Source organism: Electrona antarctica (assembly GCF_951216825.1).
Source record: "Electrona antarctica genome assembly, contig: scaffold_1315, whole genome shotgun sequence".
Taxonomy (NCBI): Eukaryota; Metazoa; Chordata; class Actinopteri; order Myctophiformes; family Myctophidae; genus Electrona; species Electrona antarctica.
In genome coordinates this window covers 3,765-15,000 of record NW_027638247.1, presented here as the reverse complement: position 1 = coordinate 15,000, position 11,236 = coordinate 3,765, and the positions used below count along the sequence as shown (strand labels likewise).

Sequence of the window (11,236 nt, the reverse complement as noted above, 5' to 3'; positions counted from 1 at the left end):
TTTAGCAGACTTACAGTAAGCAGAAATCTTCTTATTTATCGTAAGTTCTTAACAAAAGAAAAGCTTATGCACACGCACGCACGCACGCACGCACGCACGCACGCACACACGCACGAAACTCAGAAAAATAACTGGAATGCTAGTTGATGAACAATCATAACCTTTAGATTTTTAAAAGAGTTTCTACACAGTTTTAAGCCCCACGTTGACTTTAGATGTCAGACGTATCGGTATAGGCGGAGATGGCTGATGTGGTGACTGAGGTATGTTGACGCTTGGATCAACATGGTCTCTGCATCTCAATACATTCATACATATAGATGGCTGATGTGGTGACTGGTATGTTGACGCTTGGATCAACATGGTCTCTGCATCTCAATACATTCCAGTGTTTGGAACATTTCATTCTCTGGTCACAGAAACATGAATCATTCATAATGGAGAGAGACTGGGGACAATACTGTAGTAGGGGTGCATGAAAGTGGCTCACTAGCCCCCTCCGCAGGTGAGTGAATGAACTGATTTAAACAGCTCCACTGCTCTCACCACGGACTTGACTTCAGATCATGCATACAGTACATACAGACATTTTGTGTTTCCTTTAGGTTGGGTTCACAGAGATTTAACAAAATAATGATCTCATGGGGGTCTGTGGCCTATTGCATATCAAACTGGGGGTCCTTGATAATAAAAAAGAAAGTCTCAGAATCAGTGTTTCAAGGAATTTCAAGGATCCCTATAACTCTATAACTCTATGAGTTAGGGCTGTGAATCTTTGGGTGTCCCACGATTCGATTCGATTCCGATTCTTGGGGTCACGATTCGATTCAAAATCGAAGTGACTAGTACTGACTACAGTAACTTGAAAATGACTGAAGGCATGATGTTTACTGTGATTAGAGTAAGCTTACATTTCATATCACAAACACATCGATTTTTGGAAATTATGAATTGATCGTTGATAACGGGAATCGCGATTCTAATTCGAATCCTGTGAGGGTCCATTTGGTTCCCTTTGCACACTCTTTCCACCAGGGTTAAACCGGTTTGGTTATTTTTCCCGCCATCGGTTCAGTGAAAGCACCAATAAGTTGCAAGAATCTAGAACGGAACCAGTTCTAGAACCAAAGTTATTTAGTTGGTAGAGGAGGCCTCAGAGTTACAGACCTGTTCGGGTCCATTGGGGAATTAACCCACGCAAGAAACCCTGAGGCTGGTTCCCTGGACCCCACAAGAAACCCTGAGGCTGGTTCCCTGGACCCCACTTTGAGAACCGCTGGTCTGGCGGTATGAAGGAGATCCAGAGGGTGCGTGTAGTTTATGTGGCGAGGAGGAGGAGGAGGAGGAGGAGGAGGAGGAGGTACCTACCCTGGCCTTGAAGTCCACTGCTGCCCCTCGATTAAGCAGGAGCGTCGCTACGTTTATGTTCCCATAGTGAGATGCAATGTGGAGAGGCGTAAAACCACTCTGAGAGAGAGAGAGAGAGAGACACACACACAGAATAAATCAGAAGTCACTACTCGCTATCACCAAGCTCCCTCAGCCATTGAAAGCTCCCCCCCCCCCCAGCATGTTGCAACGGGACACAAGCAAAGCATGATGGTATAATATTAGTAGCGGGTGTGATGCAGGCAGGAAATGCGGCAGCGCCTTGGCCGTGAACAGGCCTTCTTGACTAATTTATCCTAAGATTTTCTGATAGAAAAAATGAACACACCGATGGCCTATTTACCGTACCATATTAGCAGCCTGAACAGCGACTCACAGGTTCTATTCCCGAGCCTGACAAACCTTTGCTGAATTTCACTCTCGACCAGATATCTCCTCTAAACTAAACAGGCTTTCTGTCCTAGCAGTAAAAATGAGAGCCAGTTTGAGTCCCGGGTAGGACATAAATCTTACAGATTGTAGCTTGAAAAGGTATGTCTTGCGTCAGTTTAGGAGTTGTCAACTGCATTCTCTACACAAAGTGTAGTTTTTGAAAACATCCTCAAAACTTCTTCCAGGTCTGGAGTGCAGAAGACAACATACTGTAAGCAGATAAGCAATAGTAGCTACTGTTGCTGTTGGACAAAATCTTTCCTTATGTTAAGATGTATAATTAACCACATCTCCAACAAACAAATGTTATGAATCTAACATTACACAATGTTCCCTTCATTGCCACAACTTCTCATCCAACAGCAGTGCTAGTAAAAAGAAAAAGAGAGAGAGAAGACAGGTGTGCATTTCAAAATGCATCTACCTGACTGTCAGTATCAGTAAACCTATGGTAGCCTTTTCTCTATGACCTCTGAAGCTCTCAGATAATTCCACCTAAGACCAGGTTGTGTTAGTTAGTCTTAGGCCTCACTCAGACCTTTACTGCATTGCTGTATGCTTGTTGGATGAATGTTGTGTAGTGTCATGGCCGCCCCAATGCATTTCCAATGGGAGTCACATGGTTTGACACAACATTTATGTTGTATGAGGGGGAGGGGCGCAGTCGAAACACAGCCGAAAGCCATACAACAGCTTGTAGTCCAAAATGTGGACTACAAACCATGTGACTTCCATTGGAAATGCATTGGGGCGGCCATGACACTACACAACATTCATCCAACAAGCATACAGCAATGCAGTAAAGGTCTGAGTGAGGCCTTACAGTCGTTTTGGAACATGATCATGTCTCACCTAAAGGGCAAAAGAGAACGTTAATTTCTCCGGGATAGTAAACGACTCAGGGTTTAGTCGAATGTCGACACTAATATTGACCCAGGGTATGTTCATAGTCGTTTTGCATTAAGATGAAGTGGCATTAAGTGGCATTAAGATGAAGTGGAACTCAAACAAGCAATCTCTGTGTGCACAAAATCAGTGTGAAGCGTTATTCATAGTCTAATATGAGGTGAGGTGACCACCGAACTACAACTGTACAACATGACGTCACTGAGCCACGGTGAAGAGCAAACCACGTCTCTCCCCAGCCCTTCTCTCTGTTTTTACTCACCACCGCTCCACGTTATTACGTGGTCACCTCACCACCGAAAATCCAGACTATGAATAGGCCTTAAGTCATCATGAACCCTCATGATGATAATGTTGATAATGTACAGATTGCTTGATTTATCTTTTGATTATTACAATGAATACAACAAGCCTCATGTGCATGTCATCAATGTGTACAGTAGCAAGCCAACTATAGTAAACAAGCATCTCAACCAGAGAGCCCTGACTAATATTTACAACTAATGCTAGAATCACCATATATCACATACATACAGACAACACAGACCAAAAGTAATAGTGAAGAAATGAGAAGTTATACATCGTTGCTGTCGGGAGGAATCCTCATAACATAACTCCAAAATGTTCATTTTTCAGGAAATTAAGAAAACCATATCTTTTTTAAACGATGCAATACTGCCTCATCAAAGTTGGTGTTGTGACTTTAGATATTGTCAATGACTTGCATGAGAAGGATAGAGGTGGTGGAGTTAGTTGTTTTAGCAGACAGTTTGAGGGTCCAATGGAGTTAAGAGGTTTTGTCCAATGCGTTTACTACTTTCCATTTGTTCGATATTTTCGAAACAACACACAGACGTAAACGGTGTTCAATAGCACTGATTTATGAAGAAAAAAAATCAAAAACCTCAAAAATTGAGTTATGAGGTTTCCTCCGGACAGCAACGACATATTACAGACATCAACTACAACTAGATAAAGTGCCCCTCGGGGCACAGGTCTGGTTGTGGCCTCCTGGTGGCGCTATAATAGGCCAATGTGAAAAGGGTGCCATTTCTTCTTACGCCTTGGATGGCAATTAGCCCTTCACTAAGTCCCTCCCCAACCCATCCTTGTCTTTTTTTCTTTTTTTTATAATTTTTATCCCACGATTTTGCAACCCACTTTTTTTCACCCAGTGTCAATTATCTAATGTAATCCTTGGCGCTACACTTCCTCTGCCAACCTGGGGGGGCAGCGGACTGACCTCATGCTTCCTTCTATGCATGAGGAGTCCAAGCTGCTTCTTTTCACCTGACAGGGGGGAGTTTCACCAGCCAGACGTAGCGTGTGGAAGGAACACGTTATTCCGACCAGTTCCTTTCCCCTCCATCAGGCATGGAGTGTGAGGTAGTTTAGAGACCAGGATTACTGCATGTTTTTTGTGAGGGTACCTACCCTAGGGGACACGGCGAGAACATGCAAACTCCACACAGAAAGGCCCTTTCGCCAACCCCGCCTCGGGTATGGGCACTGATGAGAACACACCGCCAGCACCCACAGCGTCCCCAGCGGGAATCGAACCCAGGACCTTCTAGCTGTGAGGCGACAGCACTACCGACTGTGTCACCGTGCCCCTCAACCCATCCTTGTCCAATAGCACGTTAGCAGCAAAGAAAGCTTGACCTGCATAGCAACCGTTGCTAAAATATTTGGATTGGCATTGGACTTTTTGGGGTGGGATTTAGTGACGGGCTAATTGGATGATTTGAGGCATTTTGTTCCAAAAAATGCCTGTTGGTCAACAGGCCAATGTGAAAAAGGTGGGATATATTCCTCGCCCTAGTAGGAAAGTCTGTGAAAGATTTCACGTAAATTGCACGCTGCGTTCATGTTTTGAAGCTTTTTGTTCAAAACGGGCCAATCCTGCCAACTTTGAAAGCCAATGTTAGCCAATTAGGATGGAATATGAAATATCGGACAAATCCGGCTTGAACACATATAGAGATAGTGTGTAAGGATTTGGACAGAATCTGAAGGAGTAATATCAAAAAAATTGTTTTTCAAAAGTCAGCCTCCTGGTGGCGCTATAACAGGCCGTTCTGGACAGAGGTTCATCATTGGCATCCAGGGAGTGTTTGTGCAAAATGTGGCATCAACCAGGTTAACGGTGCGAGAGATGAGCTGTACACAGACGGACGGACACACACACACACACGGACAGACACACACGGACAGACAGACACACACACACACACGGACGGAGTGCAAAACATACTCTATCCGCATGCCTTCGGCCTGGTGGAGACAACTAAGGACAAGGCGAAGGGTAGGTTAATAATAATACAAATGTTAGGGTTAATATGAATTATACTTGTATGTTACAACAGATTTACCAACACATCTAATGTTGGACAACAGGGTAAAACTGGGGGACAGTTTTTGTGGTAGCTGAATTAATAATGCTGAATTAAGATGCACTGAGCATTTGACAAGTTGTATACAATATATACAGTAGGTATACTATTGGAAAAGAGCAGAGCAACTGAACAGATACTTTCCAGCTCACAACGCGTTGCATCGCGACACGTTGTGGATTATTTGTGAATGATGATGGCAGGGGTTGTAGTGCACATGAATGTTTTGTAGCCAGTAATGTAGTCTACCGCTATACGCTACAGTACGGTATATACGTAATATACCGTGCCGAGGTTTTTGGGAAAAAAAGCGTACACTGTCTAGTGTCTGCTAATCATTTCATCCATTGACCACGTGCAAGTGTATAGCCTATACGCGCACATGTCGCCTAGCCTACAGCAATGCTTGTAACAATTTCCCTTTGTCATGCTATACAGCCAAGTCCCGAGTGTTAACATCACTGAGAGTTATGTTTTTTACACTCTCAGGGTTAAATATAAACTCAGGCTTTCACTGCGTACACACAAGCAGAACTCAGTCAAAAGGTCTGAAGCTGTTTTCCCATTATGTAAGATGTTTTCAGTTAAGTGAAGCAAGCCACCGGGCGCAACAAGCAATGCAGGGTCCAAGTGCAGGGGAAGAGGGGAGGCAGTATCAAGTTCAACAACAGCAAAGCAAAAGCATCACGGCTAGGACTTAGCATTTAATGCTAGCAGCTTGGGGCCTTTGGCATGAAGTGGTGAACATGAGTGACCAGGAGAGGAGAGGAGAGGAGAGGAGAGGAGAGGAGGGGAGGGGAGAGGAGAGGAGAGGAGAGGAGAGAGAGGAGAGGAGAGGAGAGGAGAGGAGAGGAGAGGAGAGGAGAGGAGAGGAGAGAAGAGAAGAGAAGAGAAGAGAAGAGAAGAGAAGAGAAGAGAAGAGAAGAGAAGAGAAGAGAAGAGAAGAGAAGAGAAGAGAAGAGAAGAGAAGAGAAGAGAAGAGAAGAGAAGAGAAGAGAAGAGAAGTTTGGTGAAGTGAAGTTTGGTGAAGTGAAGTGGATTAAGGAGGTATACCTCTGTTGTTCTATTCACCATCATCTAGAATGGGGCAGAGAGGGGGTGAGGGTGGGGATGGGGTGGGGTAGGAGAGATGAAAGAGCAGGAGGAGGAGGAGGAGGAGGAGGAGGAGGAGATAATGGGGTGGTTAGTGAACCACAACAATCAAAAGATCAACATCAACAACATCAACCAAACGAACAACTGCATCACCACTATGGTTGCACCAGGCTGTAGGATGGGTCCGTGCAGGGACTAGGGAGGCAGGTGGCTTCAGATTCATGGTAACAGTGGACTGGAAGGCACAACTCTCCCTGAGATACAGCTATGTGCATGTCTGTTTACTACAGAATGGTGAAGTCAAAGGTAAACAAAGGAAATGGTGAAGATTTCTTAAGAACATTTTCACACCCTGCCTGCACCCTGCCTGCAACGCCTTTCCTGTGGCACAAAACATCAAATGAGGGAGAAAGTACAGAAAAAAATACATACACCTGCGTCCTGCACTGACTCAATAACTTGGTGTTGTTTTGGCACAAAGTGGTTGATGGGTTGTGTAGTCCCTGTAGTATGTACAAAGACTATGACACATCCATGCATTTCTGTCACCAAAAGTCATATCATATCATATCTGTCGTGTAGACATCCACTATGCATGCCTCTCAGATATTATGTGTACCTGTATTTCATATTGATAACTCATTAGATCATTAGATGTTTCTTTTTCAGGATTCGGATTCAAATTCAAAAATAGCAAAAGTAGCAGATCGACAAGCTCAAAAACGAGCCGCGTATCGTGCTTGGGATCTGCTACCTTTGATGCTTTTGCGTGCCACTGTAGTATGATCAAGTAGGGCGCTAATTTACACAAAAAATAATATGGAGATAAGAGGTGCCTGACAGCAATCCATCCATTTAGACCTGAGGATGCATCTGTGTCACCTTATAACTTTTAACCACTTTAACTATTATTTTAAACGTTAGCTGTTGAACAAGATATTTTCAGATGGGGGTCGGCCATAGAGTTTAGACTAGTCATTGGTTAGACCAGTCAATAGTCCTACAACTACAACCCATCTCAAACCCTCACCCTAACCTCCCACAGGGCAGCACACCTAAACCTAACCTTAACCCATGTCTAACCAATGACTAGTCTAAACTAAGTATGCAACCCCCCCCCAAATTATTTAAAAAAACAAACAAAAAAAGAAAAAGAAAATCATTATTTTGAATGGCAATTGAATGGCTGGAAAATGGAAATGAAGAGTTTACAACATAGTACACAGTACATGCATAAACTTCCCTTAATGATTATATCTGGTTTCAGTATTCAATTTATGATATATTTTCTCTAATATTAAGGTTATTTCAGTCAGTTTGTATCGGGGGTGGGAGGGGGTGCCGGGCGGGGGTGCCGGGCGGGGGTCGCGAGCCAAAGCATTTCCTCGGGTGTCCCTGCAGCCAGAAACGTTGAGAACGCATGATTTAGAAGACATTTTGTAGAACGTGGTCTCAGGGTTAAAGACGAGCCTACCTTGGACTCCACGTCGGCGTTGTGGTCGTTCTGGAGGAGCAGCGCGGCGGCCTTGGTGTCGTCCTTGCGCGCGGCGATGTGCAGCGCGGGCAGACGCACCTTGCCCTTGGTGTCGTTCTCCAGCAGCAGAGAGACCACCGCCTCGTGGCCCTGCTGCAGCGCCACCGCCAGCGGCGTGAAGCCATCCTGGAGGGAGGGAGGGAGGGAGGGAGGAAGGAAGGAAGGAAGGAAGGAAGGAAGGAAGGAAGGAAGGAAGGAAGGCAGAAAGAAAGAAAGAAAGAAAGAAAGAAAGAAAGAAAGAAAGAAAGAAAGTGTTAAAGGCTGTGGTACTGGGATCCGGACGTTTCTCCGACACCCCACAAATCCGACGGGCAATGGTCCGATTTTGTCGGACTATCGCCCGAAATATGGGCTTTTACCGCCAACGGTCCGACATGGCATTACCCAGACAATAGTTCCGGCAATCGTCCGAAAACCGTTGTTTAGACCAGGCAATGGTCCGACACTAGATACTTTGGCTTGGGGAGAGAGAGGGGGGTGCGTGCGTGCGTGCGTGCGTGCGTGCGTGCGTGCGGCTTGGGGAGAGAGAGGGGGCGTGCGTGCGTGAGTGCGTGCGGGCGGCTTGGGGAGAGAGAGGGGGCGTGTGTGCGTGCGTGCGTGCGCACCGTTTCTTAATTGTCCCCCGCACCGTTTCTTAATTGTCCCCCGCACCCCCCCCCCACCTAATTGATTCCGTTTGTTAATTGTCCCCCGCACCGTTTCTTAATTGTCCCCCGCACCGTTTGTTAATTGTCCCCGCACCGTTTCTTAATTGTCCCCCGCACCGTTTCTTAATTGTCCCCCGCACCGTTTCTTAATTGTCCCCCGCACCGTTTGTTAATTGTCCCCCGCACCGTTTGTTAATTGTCCCCCGCACCGTTTCTTAATTGTCCCCCGCACCGTTTCTTAATTGTCCCCCGCACCGTTTCTTAATTGTCCCCCGCACCGTTTCTTAATTGTCCCCCGCACCCCCCCCCCCACCTAATTGATTCCGTTTGTTAATTGTCCCCCGCACCGTTTGTTAATTGTCCCCCGCACCGTTTCTTAATTGTCCCCCGCACCGTTTGTTAATTGTCCCCCGCACCGTTTCTTAATTGTCCCCCGCACCGTTTCTTAATTGTCCCCCGCACCGTTTCTTAATTGTCCCCCGCACCCCCCCCCCCCCACCTAATTGATTCCGTTTGTTAATTGTCCCCCGCACCGTTTCTTAATTGTCCCCCGCACCGTTTGTTAATTGTCCCCCGCACCGTTTGTTAATTGTCCCCCGCACCGTTTCTTAATTGTCCCCCGCACCGTTTCTTAATTGTCCCCCGCACCGTTTCTTAATTGTCCCCCGCACCGTTTGTTAATTGTCCCCCGCACCGTTTGTTAATTGTCCCCCGCACCGTTTGTTAATTGTCCCCCGCACCGTTTCTTAATTGTCCCCCGCACCGTTTCTTAATTGTCCCCCGCACCCCCCCCCCCACCTAATTGATTCCGTTTGTTAATTGTCCCCCGCACCGTTTCTTAATTGTCCCCCGCACCGGGGGACAATTAACAAATTAGGTGGGGGGGGGGGGGGGTGCGGGGGACAATTAACAAATTAGGTGGGGGGGGGGTGCGGGGGACAATTAACAAATTAGGTGGGGGGGGGGGGTGCGGGGGACAATTAACAAACGGAATCAATTAGGTGGGGGGGGGGTGCGGGGGACAATTAACAAATTAGGTGGGGGGGGGGGTGCGGGGGACAATTAACAAACGGAATCAATTAGGTGGGGGGGGGGGTGCGGGGGACAATTAACAAACGGTGCGGGGGACAATTAAGAAACGGTGCGGGGGACAATTAAGAAACGGTGCGGGGGACAATTAACAAACGGTGCGGGGGACAATTAACAAACGGTGCGGGGGACAATTAAGAAACGGTGCGGGGGACAATTAACAAACGGAATCAATTAGGTGGGGGCGGGGGGTGCGGGGGACAATTAACAAATTAGGTGGGGGGGGGGGGGGGTGCGGGGGACAATTAACAAATTAGGTGGGGGGGGGGGGTGCGGGGGACAATTAACAAACGGAATCAATTTGCATGCCCAAGGGCTGCCAAACGCACGCACGCACGCACGCACGCACGCACGCACGCACCCCCCTCTCTCTCCCCAAGCCAAAGTCTCTAGTGTCGGACCATTGCCTGGTCTAAACAACGGTTTTCGGACCACTGCCGGAACTATTGTCTGTATAATGCCATGTCGGACCGTTGGCGGTAAAAGCTCATATTTCGGGCGATAGTCCGACAAATGTCGGACTATTGCCCGTCGGAATTTCGGCGGGTCGGAGTAAAGACCTGCACCCGTGGTACTTACATTTTTAGTAAAAGCATCAATTCTGCCATGTAGACTCAGTTACAAGTAAAAGTCAGAAAGTCAAAATGTACTTGAATAAAAGTAGCCTACAAAAAGTATTGGTATCAAAATGTACTTAAAGTACCAAAAGTAGAAAGTAGTCATTATGCAGAACATCTAATTTCTCAAGTTTTCAAATGTATAAAATGTATTAAAACATTAGAAAATAGCAGATCTACAAGCATTGTGAGTTTGTAGAACAGTTTCAAATGGCCGAAATGTATACAGGGGGGGAAGTGAGTATGTTTTGTAATAATAATCTATATCTACAAAGTGAATAGCAACTAACGTTTTCAAATAAGTGGAGTAAAAGTAGTTTTTTCTGCGATGGAGTAGAAGTAAAAGTACTGAAAATGAGAAATACTCCAGTAAAGTAAAAAAAAAAAAAAACTACCTCAAAAGTACAGTACTGGAGTAATTTTGAGGTATTGCATGATCCATGCGGGTGCAGTACTTAGTTTAGACAGTTTTTGGTTTAGACTAGTCATTGGTTAGACCAGTCATTAGTCCTACAACTACAACCTATCTCAAACCCTCACCCTAAACCTAACCTCCCACAGGGCAGCACACCTAAACCTAACCTTAACCCATGTCTAACCAATGACTAGTCTAAACTAAGTATGCACCCCCATCCATTCACCTCCAATAGAGCGTCACAGTCCCGCCCCCTCGAGAGACCCGGAAAAGAAATCCCCGTTCATTTTCCTCATAGACTTTTCAGAAAGTATTTATTTAAAGACGTTTACGCCGCGAACAAAGCCAACTCTTGTCGTGACAAATCATGACAATAAACACAATGTTTTGGGCCAAACAAAGAATTAGAAAGTAGAAAAAAACGGCAGGTTACAACAATTTCTTTGTTGTTTTTCTTCTTTGTAATTATTTGTTTGGTCCAAAATATTGTGTTTGTTGTCATGATTTGTCACGACTCGAGTTGGCTTAAAAGGTCTTTAAATAAATAAATAATAAATGTCTATGGGAAAAATGCATTGGAATTAATTTCCTGGGCCTGGCGTCGTCATGAAAGGGGGTGGGACTACGACGCTCTATTCATTCAGCACACTAAATCGTTTCGTTAAAAAGCCAGCCCACAAAATGACAGAGGGGGGAAAAAAACTAAGTGAATTTCATTT

At 45.7% G+C, this 11,236-nt stretch overlaps 1 long non-coding RNA gene across 1 annotated transcript in view; it reads right to left on the bottom strand.

Annotated features, from left to right (window-relative positions):
* The window catches only part of LOC306918240, an 8,014-nt gene extending 159 nt beyond the window's left edge, over positions 1-7,855 (bottom strand). The window contains exons 1-3 of the long non-coding RNA XR_013789310.1: positions 7,690-7,855; positions 6,174-6,197; positions 1,369-1,467 (exon numbers count right to left, since the gene is read on the bottom strand). This is a non-coding gene — a long non-coding RNA (uncharacterized lncRNA). The remainder of the gene's footprint in view (positions 1-1,368; positions 1,468-6,173; positions 6,198-7,689) is intronic.
* Between the last annotated feature and the right edge of the window lie 3,381 nt (positions 7,856-11,236).